The 20,372-nt window shown below is 41.8% G+C and overlaps 1 protein-coding gene across 1 annotated transcript in view; it reads left to right on the top strand.

Moving 5' to 3' along the window:
• The first annotated feature begins 2,244 nt into the window (after window positions 1–2,244).
• Window positions 2,245–20,372, top strand: part of YES1 (YES proto-oncogene 1, Src family tyrosine kinase) — a 53,195-nt gene continuing 35,067 nt past the window's right edge. Inside the window, exon 1 of the mRNA XM_075142025.1 lies at window positions 2,245–2,504. The gene's annotated coding sequence lies outside the window, so the exon portion shown is untranslated. The remainder of the gene's footprint in view (window positions 2,505–20,372) is intronic.

Here is a 20,372-nt window from a genome sequence, read left to right as displayed (position 1 = left end):
CTGAGACTGCTGTCAGTTATGGGACTGGTCATCTCATCTTCTCCCCAACTGCTCTGCTATTTTAATCATGCTGTGCTTGAAATTAAGTGTGCTGGTCTCTCCACTATCAACAAAAGTCGATCACTGGTGCAGCCCCAGTACTATCCGTGGCAGCTGACAGCACACATACGTGTAAAACAGCAAGTGGTGGCCACGGTTAATGGCTCAGTCTTTCAGAAATTCACCAAATCATTCCTTGTATTGGTCCTAAGGAGAGAAAGCAAAGGGAGAGGTATGATGGACTAAGAATGCCAGCGAACCTTTCGGTGCCACACGGGCACAGGCAGGTGCTGGGAGAAAGGACAGCTATGTAATCCCACCCATTGACCCCGGGCCTGAAACCTAGAAGTCAATTACAGTGACAGCCGGCGAGAGCCAATATGCCTCTAACTATAAAGCTTTAGCCCGGTGCTGAAAAATTTCTTAAGAAAAATGACTAACTTTGAAACATAATGAAGACGATGACATACTTAGGGCTCATTCTGTTTTTCAGATAGGCAAGTTTTACCATTATGCTGTAAAATTAACCAAGCAGCAATGCTTGCTTGTGTACAAAAAACCCACAACTGATACTGGCGGTCAAACCTTGCTCTCACTCAAGACCTCCCTAAGCCCAGCCGGTGCTATGAAGCCGTGGCAGACCCAGAGCTCCGACCAGTCTGCAAACACTCCTCCTCAGTTAAGTAATTCATCGCCCAGGCCAATTTGTAAAACACATTGTTGATTTCTAAATTAAAAATCAATTCTGTATAATGTGATTTAGGCTCCTGACAGAACAGGAACATGATAAACTCCACCACTCTAACAGGATTACATGAGTACGATTTATGGTAAGCAGTCTCCAAATCTAAAACACTTTAGCTTTTTTGTATTTTGTTAACTGCTTAGTGTATTTATGGTCCTGTAAAAGCAAATACATGTATTTGCTTTATCTTAAATTAAAAAATACAAATAGCTTTACTCCAGAGCATCGCCTGGAAGATAAATTGGACATCCTGTTTCAATTTTTTTTTTTAAGATTAAAAATATATTATATTAGATTATTAGTGATCAATACAATTACTGTTTTATATTCAGCCATTGAACCAAATAAAGAGGCAAGAGACATAAATGCTATTCCAGTGCCAAATTTGACTATTAAGAGAGCTGAAAACAATAAAGATAATGCTGAATGAGAACTGCCGATCTGGCCATGTAAACTTCAATAACTTTGGTTCTTCGGGGTTATTTTTTTTTCTTTCCTTTCACTTCTTCCTGCAGTCTGCAATTCTGAAGGCTAGATGCATTTGAACCACCTTTCTCTGTGAAGCCCACCTTGACACAAATCCAATTTTTTATTTCTTAAAATGCCAAACGCTGACTTCTGGAATTGCGCCGAGTGGGAAACCCGTAGCATAGAATACCACGGAGCTACTGGTGCGTGATTTACAGGCTTGTTCTTTGTTTGCTCAGTGTTCGGGCGCCAGGTCTATGCTGTGGTGCAGCACTGGGCTTCCCCGAGCCGCAAGCGCTGCTCCACGCCTGCCGCTGCAGCGCCTCACCCCCCTGCAGCACGCACGCTTCAGAAGGATCGTTTTGCATGTTTGACCCAAAGAAATTAAATTTACCAAGCCCAACCTGGAAATGCCCGGTTGAGGAGTTCTAAAATTATTTTTGTTCGCCATTCCCACACCACGCCGAAGGGCTCCGCTGCCGAAACCTTTCAGCTTCTCTGTCGAGAGAGGCTTACCGAGGTCACCTGCCCGACACGACGGGAAGCGGGACAAGCCGCTCAGCGGCTCGGCCGCGCACCCCCTCCCCCCCCCGTATCTACCCCGACAAGGGTCCCGCGACCCACCCCGGGTCCAGCCCGGAGAGACAAGGACGGGGGTAGGCGGCTGCCTTCGGCCGAGCCGCGGCCCACGCCTCGCCCCCGAAGCCGCGGGGCAGCGCAGGGCAGGGCAGGGCAAGCCCCGGCTCCCTCCTCGCCGCCCCCGCATCGCGGGGCCGCCGGCGGAGCGGCCGCTCCCCGCGCCTCCACCATGTTGCCTCCGTGCGCAGCGCCGCGCAGGAGGGGGCCGCCGCCGCCGCCAGCCCGGCTCCGCGGGGGCCGCCCGGCTCCTCCCCGCGGCCTCCGAGTCGGGCGTGGAGTCGCTGCCCCGGCCGGGAGGCGCGGCGAGCCCGGCCCGGGGCGCATGGGGCGGCCGCGGGGGCGGGGGGAAGCGCGCCGCGGAGGAGGGGCCGCGGTGCCCGCCGGAGAACCCGGCCGTAGGGGCGGGGAGTCTCCTCCTCCTCCCGCAGCGAGGCTCCGGCTCCCCGCACGCACCGGAGCGCCCGGCTCCCTCCTCCTGCTCCTCGTCCCTCCTCCCTTCCCCTCCTCCCCCCCTTCCCTCCCCGGGTCGCCGCGGCTCCGGGAGGAGCGGGGGGGGCCCCGCTTCCTTCCCTCCCCCCCTCCTTCTCCCACCCGCCACGCCGAGGAGAGGCAGGTGAGGACCCGGCCGCGTCCCCGCTCCCCCGCCCCGCGGGAGAGGCGGCCGCGATGGCGGCGGCGGCGGCGCCCGCCGAGGCGCTAGGCCCCGGCCGCCCGCCCCCGGCCTCTCCCCGCCGGGCGGCCCGGCCGCCGCGCCCCGGTGGGGGGCGTCTTCCACACCCGGCCCCTTCCTCTACAGAAAGTTTCTCGGCAACTTTCTTCCGGGCCCGAGCCCCCGCCCGCGGGGCCGAGGGGTCGGGCGGGCGGGAGCCGCGGCGTTGCGCGCCGCCCGGGACTGGGGTGGCTGCGAGGGGCGGGCGGCGGGGAAGTAAGTTTGTGAGGGGAGGCCGCCGCCGCGCCCCCCCGCCACCGGGCTCCCGCTGCGGCCCCTTCCCGCCTGGCTGCCGCGGTCGCGGGGCGGTTGCTCCTTCCCCGGCGGTGGCGTTCACCGCCCAGGTTGGTGCTCGGCGTGAGCCGGTCCCGGGGCCGGAGGATGTAAAAGGGCGAAATTCAGGAAATTGCTTCGCGAGCCGCCCGTAGCTTGGCCTGCGTGGAATTATTGTCTATTAATTTTTTTTGTTGCTCACTGTTCTGGTTTGTATCCCTGCATCGAGCAGGAACACGACTGCTTTAAATTTCTGAGTCATCAATTTAAATGTTCAATTATCACACTTCATCAAGCCTCCTCGTCTTCCTTACGGTTAAAAAATACTGTATTGGACGCACGCAGGCCCCCGCTCCTGCGGAGGCTGCGCGTAACTTTCTGCGCTGTGTGGACCCGCAGGCTTGCTGTGCGTAAAGTTGTGCGCGCATCCCTCAGCCCAAGGGCGAGCGTGTCTTCTCCATTACACCGTATTACAAATATACGGGTTTATCGCATTCATTTCGGAATGGTCCGTTCCAGATGTCTGGTATGCGTGTGGGTACTTAGCATTGGGAACACTAGGTTATAAATATTTCCGAACCTCATGGTTGTTAAGAAGGCGTATTCAGGCGTACCTGCTGGGTTTAACCCTAAGCAGAGGCTGGTCATTTAATTAAAAAATAGATGCTTGGGTTTACTTAAGCTGGCAGAACGATCCAAAACCAGTTTAAAACTTGCAGCATGTTGCCAAGGAAGGTATATTGTCTTCCTCTTAATAATTCATAGACAGCTGAATGAAATTTCAGGCAAAATTGACCTTTAGTCAGGGAGGCAAGATACGAAAGTTTACCTCAGAGTCCTTTTCTTTCATGTTTGGAAAGTAAGCCATTGAAGAGGGATTTCTAGTAAAATTGCCTTGTCAGTTACACTTGCAGTATCTCTGTCAGTAGGTAGTACCGTTTTGCCGTAACTCCATGTTTCTGCAGGCTTCATAGATGCAAGAACTGTTCCTTTCCAAACAACAGAACCTTGCACTTCCACTCGTGTTTCTGATGCGTGTCTGTAAATTTAGCTGTAGGAGGTTCCTGCTGAACATGGGCATAGAGTGGAGACTCTGGGTGTGTTTTGCACAGCCAGGGTGTCGGGATTAATTTTGGGACAAGGTAACATCTGTGATGGGAACAGAAAAAGCAGCACTGGCACTGTGCTGAATTTCAAAGAAAAAGATCCAACAATACCAAGTGTGTGAAACGATACCAGGTGTGTAAAACCGTGACAATAGTTGATTAGCAGCAATTGCCAGTAATTATTCCGTGGGTTTCGTTAGCTTTATTTTCTCAAGAGGTGCAGCACAAGTGCAACTGCAGCACCTGTGTGCCTGTCAGTCCCTCTAATAACTCTTCTGGCTGTTAGCCAATTTCAAACAAATTTGGCAGAGGTCTCCCAGATGGGCGATTTCTACAAAATTTGTGAAAGTAAAGACGACAGGTAGAAAAAGAGCTCTTAACCTGCACCCTGGAGAGTTCACGTCAACACTTATCTCAAGCTGGAAATTGATGCAGGAAATAGGGCCTCACTGGTTCTGCTGCTCGCAGAGCTACTTGTCTAGTTTTCAATAACTTTTTAATATCTGGACCTCAGTACTGCACTTAGAATGAGAATAGTGAGCCCAAGGTAGCTTTAATCTGTATTTCATATTATAAAGATCGATTTTCAGGGGAATATTTATTACCAAACAACAGTTTGGCTGTGAAACAAATGAGCGAAATTGAAAGTATATTTAAATTGCTACATTATTTGAAATCACTAGAAAAATACTTAATAAATCTTTGGTGTGCTGTGTACTGTGTAACAGAATTATTGAAAAACTGCAATTCGTAATTTAGGGTTTTTATCAATATTCATGCAGCAGAGCAGAGAACTACACCTCTGCACTAGAGAAATATTTTTTATTTTGAGCTTTGCGTACTTCCTGCAGCTCCCAAAGAATAAAATCGGCGCTCTGTTTTCTCTGATAAATGATGGCCATCATGTGAGTGATGTGAAAGTCTGCGGTGTGGCACATGTCAGTTTACGTGGTCAAAGTTTACTTTATGAACAAAGTAGCTGCATGATTTTACTTTTCTATATGCGCTATCTGTGGACAAAAGCTGTATATTTTCAATAGATAATTCCTTGTGTTCAAACCGTTAGTTAAAAGAAATATGTTCTTTCATCTGTGTTCCCTACTTGGATCCAACTGTTTTGCCTCATACTTTGATCACAGTTTGAGTAAGCTACCTTGATGTTAATTTAAAAATCGGTGTCAGTATTAACACAAAGAACACTTTAGGAACACTTCCTTATTCTGCTGCGTCACATCAAGCAGCCTTTTCCAGATAGCACACCTTCCGTGCATCCACACACAGTCTGTGGCTTCTGTGAAGCCCTTGTGAAAGGTTTCGGGCTTCTAGTACTGGAAGTCCTCTGCTAGTTGATGGATCAGATTGAGAAACTAACTTCTCCCTCAGTAATCAAACTACTGTAACAATATGGTTTAGTTTTTGTCCTGGAGGAACCACCTCTGAATACAAGTAGATAGCTCAGTCCTGGCATTTATTTCATTTTTGTTCTCCTTGAGAATGCCAGTAGGATGCTGCTTTATAGTGATGGATTTTATGATGTGGCAGCCACTATTTTTTTTTTTTTTTTAAATACAAACTGCTTTACAGTTGCCATATGGTAACTTCTTTCAATCGCTATAGTCCCTGGCTGCGTTGAAACCAATGACTTAGAGCTGCAGGGTTCCAGATTTTATTATCATTGCCAGGTTTTGAAGGCAAACCTGGACAAATTCCCATGTGTATGCTGAATTTAGTAGGGAAAAAGTCATATTGAAAAGATGCTGTCAATTAATTGTAGGTCAAGTTTAATTTTAGGTTTTAAGAGGTCATCCTTACTGCCATTTCCACCTATGGGGGCTTATCCTTAACTGTGACAGTGCATCTGGCACCGAAGCAAGTTATTGAAACGAGTGGGACTGCACCCTTAGGTAAAGTTAATGTGTACGGCTGATCAGAGATCAAGATGATAGTAACGTTAATGCTAGAAGTTAAGTAAGTAAACGTTATTACTTATGCATGAGTTTTGTTCCCTTTAGATTGAAACACATATTCTTTAAAAATGTAAAGGATAACTGGAAATAGGATCGGAAATACTCTTTCTGTTGTCGCTTGCGGAAGGCATCTGCATAGGGCACCAGGTTTCACACCGTGTCCCAAAAGTCAGTGGATCGAAGTCACGGTCAGCTGAAATGAGCCCTTGAGCTGAGGGTCTCCTGCGAGGACTGCTAGCCTGGCTTGTATCCGAGCCCCGCAGCCCAGCGGGATACTGCCGTAGGGATGGTCGGTAAGCAAATCCTTGGCCGCATTGACTGTTGTGGCTGAGACTGGGGTTTTGTTTCGATTTTTCTTGACTGTAGTGTTAGGTAGTGTTACAGGGTATGGTTGGAGAGTGACGAGGAAGTAATGACCACTAAAACCTCGGACTGGCATTATCTGTATTTCAGCTTCTTGAGTTCTCTAAGATGTTGCATAGGAAATTAGATAACTTTTTTTGCTAACGTGGCTGTATTTTATGTTTGTATTTTTGGAAGGCAAATGCTATTATAATAGTTATATGAGACTCTAATAAGTTTCTATATTGACTACATCTGTATCTCAAATGTTTACATAAATTTTGAATTCTGATGTGCTACTGAATTTCAAATAATTTGTCTTTCAAATTGGTACATCAAATTGGGGATGAAAAAATTCCATGTCTTAAGATATATCTTTCTGTGATTTTCTTCACACCAGAAGTCTAAAGAAGTCTGGGAAAAATAAATGATTCTTCAGAAGCTTCAAGCCACCCCTTCAGTTCAGATTTTAGGATCAGCTAGACCAGGCTTACAAAAGTGAATAACTTCATTTACTTCTATTGACAGTGAAGTTGTTGAGTAAACACACCCACGTAGGTAATTTTTTGTAGATCAGGGCCTTCAACTTGTTTCTGGCGAAACTTTCAGGAGCATTTTGTGGCATTAATCAGATATTTAAAGTCAGTCTTTATATTGGAAGACTTTGGTTCAATGGGGTTAATTTCCTTTGTTTGTACATGCCCAAAGCACTTTCTAATCTTGCAAAACTGAGACAGTAATAGTGTTTTATTCGTGGTGTGAATGATGGAACATAAATGCAGTCAGGTCTCAGGTATGCTTACCAGGACTGATGGCCCCGTAGCAAAAGAAGGGTCGGAGCGGAGAACGGTGTTCGTGTTCAGTCCCGTTCCGAATGTTTGCCTGTGGTTCAGGCAAACTTTCTGATGGTGCGTGTAAAGTTCAGCTTCAGGAAGAAAAACACAGTATCTGGGCTAAAGGTTTTGACATTTTCAACCATACTTAATGCCCTCACAATTCTAAGAAAAGGCAGTGCTTGTGCGAGGTATTTAAAGAGTAATTAGAGGGTACTATGAATCTCTTGTGTATTGCAATTGTATAGCATTATAACTGTTCTGGCAGTCAGCCAGGAAAAGACGACTTAAAACAAATTAATACTGAACAATCCTGTTTTAATAAGTTATTTTAAGTATGGTTAGATAACAAAATTAATATTTATGCTTAAAATGTGACAAAGGAAAAATAGGTCTGAGTTGTTATGCGTATCTTCTTGCATTTGAAGAACACTTTATTGGAAACTAAAATATGACCAACCCTTGTAACTACAAAAAAAGCCCTCTAAAGTCCTTCCATATACTTTGCTCTTCCTTTCCACACTCTTCCTGTTCTGCTTGGTTTTTACCAGCTTAACACAAATACTCTATTTTGCCAGCAACAGTACCCCAAAGTCCAGAAGCTGAAAGACTGTGCCAAGGATAGCCCGACCACAGGCTTTCCTGGTTCTTAGGCTCCCTTCCTGAGCATCCAGTATGGCCCAGCGTCTCAGACGGTGGGGACCAGTGGTGGACCTCTGGTGTGACTCGGCGGTATTTGGACTAGACGGACTATTGGTCTGATCTGTAACAGCTGGTCTTTCAATAGGCTTAACTTAACGACCACGTGCCTCAAAGATGAGCAACGCTGTTAAGGTTTGGGTCAAAGCATGCTCCACTGAAAAATGAATATAGAATTAATGTCTAGAAAATATTTTTGTCTTCAAAATATACATTTATCTGAAACTAGCATTCATTTGGCAAACTGTGGGAAAGAAAACATAAACAAAAAGCTGTGGTTGAGGAAGGAAATCTGAACATAAATACAAAAGTTCTGTATTTCATTGTAAAGTGTTTAGAACAAATCAGTAAGTTTAGTAGTACATCTTCCAAGTTATTTTTTCAGTTCTCTTTTATCTCCTTTCTTTGCCTTGATTCTGATACTGTTTTTCTGAACGTCTGCAGTTTGAGATTACCTTACTGATTTCCAAACGGAGGTTTTCAGAAACATATTAACAGGCAAAATTTGTAGTGGTTCAGTTAAAAGTTTAACAAGGTTAGTCTGTGAGAAACAGAGAATTAAGTATGACATGTGGGCCTGAAATTTGTATAAAACAGCGGTCTCCAAACATCTTAAAAATTAAAAATCTGCACCCAACCTAACAGCAAACTTCACATCTTAAAAATCTGTAAAGTTGTGGCATTTATATTGCTGTGAGGACTAAGGAAGGGTGAGATGAAACAGGAGGAAAGCTTATGGTGATAAAAGAGTGGTTTATGTTGCCTTACCCGTAACTTCTTGAGCTGAAAACAGAATGTACCAGCAAGGTATTTTACTACTACTGGTGTTTTTGTTGAGACATAGTATTTAGTATTTGTGACTAGCTCCGATGCCAGTAGTTTAGTTGAAGTACTCCACATTTCCTTAGAGGTGTGAACTTATTTTGGTGCTATTATTAAGCTGCAAACAGATGTAATAGTGCATCTTATGCACTTGTAGGTAATTTCTCTTAGTAGAAAATCTTGCAATGCTTCAGTGACAAGTGAACCTGAAAAATATGGATTTTTTTTTTTCTTTTTCCTAATGCAAGTTTATGCAAGGCTTAGATAAGATCCATAGGGCAAAGACCATTTTCTACTTTGCGTGATAACTAGTCCAGGTGAGTTGTGTATCATTCTTGTGAGAAGGCTGTCCCATACTGCATGGAGATGGAAGACTTATCGTTTTCTTGTTTGTTTTTTATGTCAAATCTTAACAGTGCTTCTCCTTTGATGCACATGTTCGTTAAGTAAAGCCTACTGAAAGAACAGCTGTCATGAATCAGACCAGAAGTCCATCTAGGCAAATATCTCTCTTGATTTTTTTTTTTCCTTCAATTCAGGAGAAATTCTTAATGTCTCAAGTAAATGTTTGCGGAAGTTTAGGTAAAGGGAGCATTTCAGAATGGGTTCTTTCAGCCACAGATGGCAGTTCTGATTCTGCCCATTTTAAATAAAAAGTATTCAGGTTTTCTTCCATCAGTAATATCTTATAAAGTAAGTGTGCTGTCTGGTTTCTGAGGCATGTGATATTTAGGATTTTTGCCAAAGTATGTTCTTTGGGTTTTGTGTTTTGGGTGTCACCCCCCCCATAAATTCTAGGTAGAAGATGCATTAATAGAATGACCAAGTTCCGAAAGCAAAGAGGGGGAGGGGTTTGTTTAACTGAAACTGATGTTAAATATTTGTTTAAAGAATTATTGAAGGTTATAATAGTATCGGCCAGATCAGCTCATCTGTACCTAACTGAAAATCATGTGTTGAAGAGAGAAAAAAGACTACACTAGAGTCACTCTGAACACCCATGTTTAATTCTGTTTTCATAGTAAAGTTATTTAACTCTATTCAGGAATGCTTACAGCACAGAGCAAAATACTATTCCTTTTGAAAACAATTACCCATGAAGGAAAGAGAAGGGAAAACCAGGATAATTCCTGAGTTGTTACTACTAGTCAGTTTAGTCAGTTGGGGAAATTCTCCTGAGTAAAATTCCTTTTCTCAGCAGCCACACTTTTTCAAGCCTGAAAAGTAAGTATTGTAGGGGGTGAAAAAAACGATTATGGTTTGGGTTTTGGCTTGTTTGTTTGTTGTTGTTTTGTTGTTGTTGTGTTGGGGTTTTTTGTTTAGTTCTGTGGTTTTCAAATGAGTGACCAAAATACAGGTACAAAATTCTCAACTTCAGAAGACACAAAAATTAAATGCTGACTTGTATATGGCTTTAGAGGAGAAGATGCAATAGTAATATGGATACTTTTTTTTTTTACTTTCAAGTACAGTTCTGTACTGTATTTTAAGTAGAGTTACACGCTTAAAACACAATTTGTAGATGATAGTGGTTGAGGTTATTTAAAGTGATAAGCTTTCAAAATAGCTTGCTGAATAATTATATATATTTTGTAATTTGCTAAAGATATCAATCTCCTTTTTCATTTTAGGAAATATTTCTTAGCTTGTATGCTGTAGAAATCTGTAGAACTGATTGATTCAGGCTATCATGATGTATGTAAAATGAGACAAGTGATAGTTTATAGATGAAAAATTATTTCCCTGGAAACGTTTGACTTGTTCATACAAAGTAGATGTGTTTAAATATTCTGGGATTAATTTGCATTGGTTATTAAATCTAGGACTCTTTGATTACCTTCCCCCTCCCCTTAGCTTAGGTCTGACGTACCTTCAGAATACTATTTAAATTTGGTGCATGCATGGTGGAATCATAGCCAAGTTAATACAAAGTGACTTGCATTAACAAGCATGACACCTTGATTTTATATGGTTATTTTAAATAATTATTTTAACTTAGTTTTGCACTTGTGCTTCTTTGTTCTTTTCCCAAAGAAAGAGGCTGAGTCTTACTGGTCAGGAAAATACATTGACTCTAACTATATATTAGGTTTACACTAATCTTGTTAGCTTTTTGCCAGGGGCATGGATTTTCTGCATGCATGTTTAATGTAATAATAAAGTGTCTTAATAATTCTTTTAAGCTATCTATATAATTATTTAAGCAATGAAAGCCCAAATTATATGCAAGACATTTTTCTTCTTCCTAATTCGTGTTCAGTGGCATTTGAATGGAAATTCTGATTGAAATTCGTATAAATAACCAGCATTACATTTTAAGGTACAAGTTAATAATATGTTGCCTTTTAGATAAGGATATAGAAGGCAATAATCCTAAATGCAAAACACATTTTGTTTTAAAGCTGATGGATTTATTTATAAAAGGGACTGCTAACTTTAATTTGTTAATTAATTTTGGTCACCGAAACCTCTAAGGTGTTAGAATGAATAGGTCTCATACTTGCAAGTTTTTGTTTTCTTTGAAAATATGAATAAAAATGTTTCCTCTGTCTTTTAACCTTATCTTTCCTAAATGTTTCTCAATTCTAATGAACCAATATCTCAATAATATTAATTGAAGGTGGGATCTTCTATACTTGTAACAGCTTATGTTACTTTAGGTGTTCAAATTCTGATTCCAGGTGGTTATGAATGAGCTCTAGTGGTTTGGTGCTTTGAATTTGTTGGCTAAGAACAAATTTTGGTGGCTAACAACATAGTTTGAAAAATTTTTAAATTTAATATAGATTATCCTAAGAGTAAATTTGAGTCTTAATATAAATTGATGTTAGTTTTAAAAAAAGATTTCTTTCTCCACTTTAAATATTAAAGAAATGCCATCGGAAGGGTAACTTTCCATTATAACATGGCATGTGGTCAGTTAGCATATGACTTAATTTGGCTGTGCAGGTCTGTTGTATTTTATTTTTGCTGTTATACAGATACTTAGAAGTAAACATTGTTTACTGCATTATATGTAGTATAGTATAGCCAGGTAACCAAATAATTTAGATGTCTGAGTCAAATCATCTTCAGGCCGACACAGTAACCTGCCAAAACTTTTAAGCCAGTGGACTAGTCACAGTGTAAGACATTCTCGAGGAAACCCTAACTGCACTGACAGGGAATTGAAAAGTTTGTAAGTGTTACTGCTGCACGATTTCTATGGCTTGGAAACCATGCCATTAAGCTGTTGCTTTTCTTAAAGTGTTTCCTAGACTTGAGGGATTGCTACTTTTTCTCCCTCAGTTCCTCTGAAACTGAAAAGACGAGGCAGATGATTAGGTTGTACAGTTTTACAGACAGAAAATTTGAATGGGATTATATTATTTTTTTAAAAATCTTGCCATGGAAAACAACTTTTCACGTGCTTTAAACTGAAATGGAAATTAGACTTTTTTCCATTTCTTAATTGTTTGTTTAATCAAATCAATTGGGGATTTTTTTTTTGTTTTTTTGTTTGTTTGTTTTTAGCTCATTAGGAAGTGGAAAAATCTGAACCTATTTTTATTCACAGATATTTTAGCATTGCTGTTCTAGGACCTGATCCTTTTTCACACTGAAGTCAAGTGCAAAATTCCCTTTGACTTCAGGGAGAGCTGGATTAGCTTTACACAAAAGGACCAAATTGTCCTCTGGGATAAGTGGAGGCAACTCTATTGAAGTAGACTTCATTGGAATATAAAACGAAAACAAAAAAAGTGTCGCCTGCCTTTACAGGCAATGAAATTGGATCTGTTAGCTCAAACAGCTAGGTTAATTTAGCAGTTGAATCAAAGTTATTTTCCTTTTTCCAATTAGGTAGTACAGTTATACTAATTCACTGCATTGAGCAGTGAATAAGATGTCACTTATTTTTGGCTGCAAGTATTTTACAGAAGCTAGAATCTGTTCATGAACTCTTTTGTCTATGTGGCATAAGAATTATCATGAGAAAACTCAAAACGCTTTCTAAACTGTTAGCAAATGTTCAAGCAATTTATCCTTAAGTAGCGGAAAGGATCCACCTACCGTTTAAATTTAATAGGCTTTATGTGACAAGCTGGGTGGGGTTTGGGGGGCTTTGTATTTTCAGCGTCAGGCTGGCGTCCCGAGTGGCCTTCTGTAGTCGTGCTGAGGTGGGAAGAGGATAATTCATTTACACCAAAAGTTGGACTGGATGTTATCCCGTGTGTTTGCCAGGGGTATCCGGAGTGATCCCACTGACTGCCACAGTAGACAGCAGCACCTTTGGCATCTTTTTTTATGCTTTACACAACGGTATCTGTGTTGTGTACACAAACGATGAAGAAATAGTATTTGAAAAATGAACTCAAATGTAGTGATGACTGATGTAATACTCTGCTATAATACTTGTAAAAGGTATTGTTTGTCACTCTTGTGAATCAAGTTTTTGTTTCAGTGCTTCTAGAATCTGTTGGGATCATGAATTAATTCAACAGTCTGTGTGATTATTTTGACCTAAGCACTGTATGGCTTTCATGTACTTTCCCTTTGAAGTTTCACAAAGGGAAGGGGGGTTGGAACATTGTAATCTCTTTAGAATAATTTGAGAATGAGTCCTTAAATGCTGCTCTGTGTTTCTTTATTAACATTTCACATGTGAAATAAAATCCCCTCCCTGGGAAGAATGCAGATCCACAGAGCTCTTAGCCGTTTAGCATACGTAGCTCTGCAAAAAAAACATCCACAAATAACTGCTGCTGCAATATTTAGCTGGTGTTAAGGGGTTAAGTAGTGAACTGAAATTCTCTGAAACACTTGAGGTGCTAAATTTACAAAACAAGACACAAGAACTGTTTTAAGATAGTTAGGAAGCTTATTGAATCACCAGCATCTTCCCGGAAACATCCTGTACTTTTGTCGTCTTCAGCTAGCTTCATCTATTCAGGGTCTTAACTGCTTTTTGGTTTTTAGAAACTCTTGCTGCAACTTCTTTGTGACTAAGGCGCATTGTCAATCAGTCCCGTCCTCCCCATGCCAGCCAACTGTCCCGTTAATGCAGCAATTCACTTGGATGAATAGTGCTCATACTTTAAGGAGACAATTGCCTACCAGAGAGGGTGCCAAGTTGATTTAACTTTGCACAAGTGTGAAAGAGTTTTTAAATGGATGCTGTCAACTAGCCTTGGCCCAGGGCTTCAGCTGCCTGAAAATTGTTATAATCTGATTGGGAGGATGTCCAAATTTGTTTAAAATATTTTAGTCAACCACTTGGCTGCAGAGAGCATTAGTACCCCAGAAACTGTTGTCAGACGATCGTCCTTGGTCTGTCGGAACTACAGCGGACGTGTCCTGGCCAAATGTACAACACGGCTTTTAAAATGGACTCTTTTTTGGCAGTACATCACTAAATTGGTGAAAGAATACGGGATTCGTGTTGTAATCCGCTCTTCCAGTTCAGTTTAATGCCACAGCGTGTGTTTGAAACACTTAGTCAGATGTATAATACAGTATAAAACCACAACTGTAGCCTGCCATTACTGTAAGACTTACAGAGCTGAGCCACCACTTAGCTGAAACAGCTACTGGATTATCCATTAGAACCAGACAGAATTTAGGAAAACTGCATCACTGCTTTGCTGGCCACAATTTTTTGATGCATTTTTAGTGGAAGTTGAAAGGATGCTTACCTTCTAGATACACCATCACTTGAATGCAGAGGGTTTGGTGCTATGCATTCTTTCTTCCCCGATAAGTATCAGGCCTTTTCTTAGCATAGTTTGGGGTCTGATATGTCTTCACTGCAGTTCCGAAGGGTGAAGGTGAAAAAATTTGAGGAAAAAACACGTGGAGAAGATGCTCCCTGATGTTTCTGTTTCAGGGAGGCCAGGAAATCTGAGAAAAGGAGCTACTTTTGTCAAGAGCCTGACAAAAGATGGGAATTAAACTAGATGTGTAGAAAGGATGCTATAAACAGAATGCTCAGTTTAAAGGAGAGAAAAATTCTTAGAGGCATGATGGTGGGGTGGTAGTGAGTGTATTTGGGGGCGGGGAGGAGGGTGTTTTCCTTGCTTATCTGAGATCATTAGGCCATTAGAGCTGCAACAACATTGCTACTAGATTAGATGCATTTTGGAGAAAAAAAGACGCATTGTTATTTCAGTGCCTGGCTGGAATAAGTAGTTTGTTAAGCAGTGCCCTGAGATTGTTAGTTGTTTTAAGGACATCCCAATTAGTAGATATGCAACTATTAATGAGTAAGTGTATTGTATACATCAGAAAAAAAGTATTTAGATTGGAAAAGATGAAGAACAGGAGCTAGAATAACTTCCAAATATGAAGATGATTGGGAGTTGTTAGCATAGCATGGATTTATGAAGGGGAAATCATGCTTAACCCACCTTCTGTGATGAGATGACTGGCTGGGTGGATGAGAGCAGAGCAGTGGATGTTGTTTATCTTGACGTTAGTAAGGCTTTCAGCACGGTCTCCCATAGCATCCTCATAGCCAATCTTATTAAGTGCACACTGGGTGAGTGAACAGTGAGGGGGACTGGAAACTGGCTGAACTGCCAGCTCAGAGGGTTGTCGTCCAGCCCAGCTGGAGGCCAGTCACTGGTGATGTACCCCAGGGCTCAATACCAGGGCCAGTCCTGTTTAACACCTTCATTGCTGACCTAGGTGGTCACACAGGGGTGCACCCTTCAGCAAGTTTGCAGAGCATACATAACTGTGAGGAGTGGTTGATAGACCAGAGGGTTGTGCTGCCATTCAGAGGGACCTCAGCAGACCGGAGGAATTGGCTGACAGGAACCTCATGAAGTTCAATAAAGGGAAATGCCAAGTCCTGCCCCTGGGAGAAGCAACACGCTGGGGGCCGCCTGGCTGGAAAGCATCTTGGAAGAAAAGGAGCGGGGGTCCTGGTAGAAAACATGCACATGAGCCAGCAGTGTGCTCCTGCGGCAAAGAAGGTCAGTGGTGTCCTGGATGCATTAGGAAAAGAGTTACCAGCAGATCGAGGAGGTGATCCTTCCACTCCACTCAGGACTGGTGAGGCCACACCTGGAGCGCTGTGTCCGCTTCTGGGCTCCCCAGTACAAGTGAGACATGGACGTAGTGGAGAAAGTCCAACAAAGGGCCACTAGGATGACTAAGGGCCTGGAGCATCTCTCCTGTGAGGAGAGCCTGAGAGAGCTGGGGCTGCTCAGCCTGGAGAAGAGAAGGAAAGCTCAGGGGGATCTTATATGTATGAATATCTGATGGGGTGGAATAAAGAGGACAGAGTCAGGCTCCTCTCGGTAGTGTCCAGTGACAGGACAAGAGGCAATGGACACAAATTGTAATACAGGAAATTCCATTTAAACATAAGAAAAAAATGTGGGTGTTTTTTTTTATTGTAAGGGTGATAGAACGCTGGAACAGGTGGTCCAAAAAAGTTGTGGAGTCTCTATCCTTGGCGGTAACTCAAAACCCAACTGAACACAGCCCTGAGCAACTTGCTGTCATTGACATGGCTTTGAGCAGGGGGCATTGGAGTAGACGACCTCCAGAAGTCCCTTTCAACTTCAGCTGTTCTGTGACTTTCATGAAAGGATTTAAGAGGGCCCACAACAGTAAGTGGGGTAGTTGAAGCAAAACACAGGTGCTGAAAGGCAGAGTATTTTTGTTTGTTTGTTTGTTTTGGCAGCCAAATATTTGTTGTTGTTTCTACCAGCTTTCTTATGATAACTTGGGAAGATGAGAGATAACTCTTTGCAACTGCATTGCTCTTTTGGGTTTCTTTGCTTTCTGCTATTAATATCAAGTCTGGGTATGGCTTTATTGTCCGTTGTGTCCTCTCCCCACCCCCATGGCAGCAGTGGCGGGCAGTTGGGTACTGTTAGCTTCTCTGCTGCCTGGAAGACTGAGCAGCACCAGAGGCTTTTAAGTGAAGGAAATGTTTTAATCTCCTATTTGGAAAGGTGGTTTTTCAACATCTGTGATAATGCCATTTTTTTTTTTTTCCTCTTAATGCTGTAAAACTTAGAATGCGAGCACTACACTGGCTCCAACAGTCTCTTTACCAATGGTGATAAGGTGTTGTTTTTGTTTGTCTCCCTGTATATTTGACTAAACATACCGAATTGATGAATCCATGCTGCTGTTCTCTTGATGTTAGAACTACAAACTTCTGCTAGACTAATACAGAATATCGAGGTGAAAAAAGAGCTGAAACAGTTGCGTATGGATTTAAAAACACTATTATGTTTAACTTCAGCAGATTACCAATAGAAATATGGCCACAATGAAACCTAGCATTTGAGCTCGCATCACAGAAAGGTACCTGATCAGTTTAGTAAGATGGGACTCGTTTGTTTTCAACTCTTTGTCTTTGGACTTATGAATAGAAAATAAGATGAAAGTGAATGCTGTGCTGAAGAAAAATTGGGTGAACTTGGATTTGAATTTAGAGGGCACTTAGAAACCTTGTGAAAAAAACCTGCAATTTCACACAATTGGTGAGGATAAAAATACTTGTGTATATTGAAAATGGGCTTGGTTTAGTCCTTGTGTCAAGTTGCCTGGTTGTTGGTTGTAATTTTCACAGAAGTTCTCAATTCCAGTCTTCTAGCAAGACGTTAAATGTTATACTTCCCTTTGAACAATATCTCATTTGCAAATGAATAACTGTGTTTTCACAAGCTCATTTGTGTTTTCTGGTAATTAGGACAGCTATTAAATAGTTGAATGGCTACTACTGCACGGGAGCACGTATTTATGGAACTATCATTTACAGACTGGAAAGATAAGAGAGTTCTTTTGATACAACTAAATGTTTGTGGTATTACTGTTACAGTAAATCTTTATCATGTACTGATCTTCCCAAAGATACTGCTTAAACCTTTTAAGGAAAAAAAACCCCAACACTCACATCTCTTTAGAGAGGCTTGCTACACTTGCAAGTACAGCTTTCCAAACAGCAAGCAGGCAAGGATCATTGTACTGTAGACAGTAAGCAACAAATACAACATCTAGTTAAGATATAAATTTATTTATGTATGATCTGTAATGTCTTAATCTGCATATGACACTGATTTTTTTTTTTTTTAAAAAAAAAAAAAAAGGCTTCAGGAGAGATCTGGGGAACTACAGATCAGTAAGCCTGACAACTGTACTAAGTAAATCAGTCGAAATAATAATGAAGACAACATGAATAAACTTGATATATTGAGGAAGAGTTAAGAGCCTGCTATGAAGAGATATTATGTTTTGCAAACTCACTGGAGTTTTTTGGAAGGCAAGCACATGAATAAGTAAGATCTGACAGAAATAGTTTACTTGGATTTCCAAAGGGCATTTGACAAGGGCTCCCACCAAAGAATTTTGAAGAAACTAGGCAGCCATAGGATAGGGGAAAAGGACTTTATGTCATTAAATTAATGACTAAAATATAAGAAATGGAGAATTGGAGTGAATAGGATAGAGAGGGGTCCTAGGTAACAATTCTCCAGGATTATGTTAATGGAGAATGTTCAGGTTCATAAAGGATACAGAAAAGTGAGCTCACAGACTTTACTGGTGGGTAGTAGGCGCAAATGCAGACCCTAGCATTGCACAAGGACTTGACAGTGCTCAGCAACTGAACGTTAAAATGGCAGATGAAATTTCCCATAAATAGCTTCATGTGGTGTATTTGAAGGTGGGGAGGAGCAAGCTTACCTTCGCATCTCAAAAGATGAGCTCGAAGCTGACTATTGCCACTAGAAATGGTTGGGAAAGAAAGGGAGAATAATGATTATACTGTTTAAAAAAAAATTAAAAATTGAATTATTTTATATAGTTCTGCCCCACTCACCCCTAACACTGTCATTTTCTCAAAAAGAATGTAGTTGCAGTTTTAAGGAAGAGCAAATATGAAACAATTTCTGTAAGACGAGCAGCATTTATTCGTTAGGGTAGAAATGGCAACCAAAAAGTGGTGTGGCAGAATTCTGTAAAGTGTTCAGTAGCCAACAGGACATAAATAGGGAGTGTTTATTCCCTGTCTTTTTTTAGTGCGCACACACTAAGAGGTAGCTAATGAAACTTCCAATGCAGCTGATGAATTGAAAACAGACAAAAGGAGGTGGTTCTCCACAGAACGTGTAATTAAGCTATAGGATTTCTTGCCTCAGGAATTTAAGGAGGCTAAACATTACATCAGTGCAGCGGGAAACTGCTGTTTCATGGAAGAAGAATCATCAAATGCAAATACCTATTCTTGTTCAGGAAATCCTGCTTCTGCAAACTGTTGGGGGCTTAGGGAGTATTCTGCGGAAGTATTATTATATATTTATTGTGTTCTTACACGCTTCACTCGGTGTCTATTATTGGCTGCTGTTAGTGAGAGGGTATTTGAATGGGCATGAACCTTTGGGTCTTGCTCAGTACAGCCATTCCTCTGTTGTAAAGCCGGTCATGTCATCCCCCCGCCTCCCCCCCCCTTTTTTTTTTTTTAATTTCTCTAACTTGTGTTCCAGAATCCTTTCTACCAGTAGCACTCAAACTTTGGCCCAAAATGGGGCACTAACCTATGTAGGGGGTGTTCTAGGGCGACTGGCTACATATTCTCTTTATGTGACCTTGTGTGTGCCACCAAAATAGAAAATCTCCATGAAGCAAGGGTTATGTTCAAGGCAGGGTTAGGATTGCAGGTGCATGTCAGTTGGTGGCTTAATTTCCTATGATTTTGTCCTCTTACCGCTGCATAGTACTTTTTTGGTCATGTAATGGATGCACTTCCAATACGTTTCTCTCATGCACTCCTCACACAATAGAGACCCTTTAGGGAAAGAGGTGTTTTAAGAAAGAAGCGTTTTTGAGAGGGTATTGATCGAACAAATGCGTGGTCTGGGCTGTCTGTAGGCTGGTTATTTCTGCTCTCCCTTCAGACTCCTTTGCGGTGATTTTTGTATTGCCCTTCCCTCCCCCAGGCACGCCAAGCCCCCGTATCTCTCTGTTGTATGTGACGAGCTTATCGATAAAAATATATTTCTTTGTGTCTGTAGTGACCATTGAAATAATCAAGGGACCTCTCTACTTCTAAACGGAGAAGTAATATTAAGAGGACATTGTGCTGGACAGAAATACTGCATTTCTATTTGAAACAAGAGGCTGCTATTTAATATAGCTGCCCTGTTCCTTTTGTTAAGGTGGCAGCTGCGCAAATTGGAAGATTTTTATTGTTTGGTTCAATCTTAATAGATTATTTTGATTTAGTAGTATACTTTACTGTGTCACTGATTTTTGAATCCTAAGTCCCTGCTTTCTGTAGAAACAGTCTTGAAGTTTAGGCTGAGTTTAGGCAATTAGACTTATTAATATATTTTCATCCAGTTATGCATCATTTTATGAAGGTATGGGCTTCTGGATAGCTTTCTATATGTGGTTGCATTGTTTTAAAATAGTTCTTTCATATTCAACAGGTGTTAAGATTTGTACAAAGATGTCAGATGTGTGGGAGTTTTATTTGAAAGGTGTGCTTATTTTTCCATGAACAGACCTCTAACTGTTGCGCAAGGGGAAAGTAGTGACTGCTAATGTTTACATACAACTAATGCCAGATGCTAATATAGTGCAGTGTTGCTTCTCACCGTGTTGAAAGAAAAGTTTTCTAGCCTAATTTTTTGATTTGGTGATAGAAGACGACCGTTAGGCATGCTATGCAACATAAACTTGAGCGTTAGCTATCAGCAGACGGGTTGGTGAACACCAGCTTTGGCTGCCTAT

Source organism: Calonectris borealis, chromosome 2 (assembly GCF_964195595.1).
Source record: "Calonectris borealis chromosome 2, bCalBor7.hap1.2, whole genome shotgun sequence".
Lineage (NCBI taxonomy): Eukaryota > Metazoa > Chordata > Aves > Procellariiformes > Procellariidae > Calonectris > Calonectris borealis.
The sequence above is the reverse complement of the archived record's forward strand: the minus strand, read 5'-3'. Positions and strand labels throughout refer to the sequence as shown.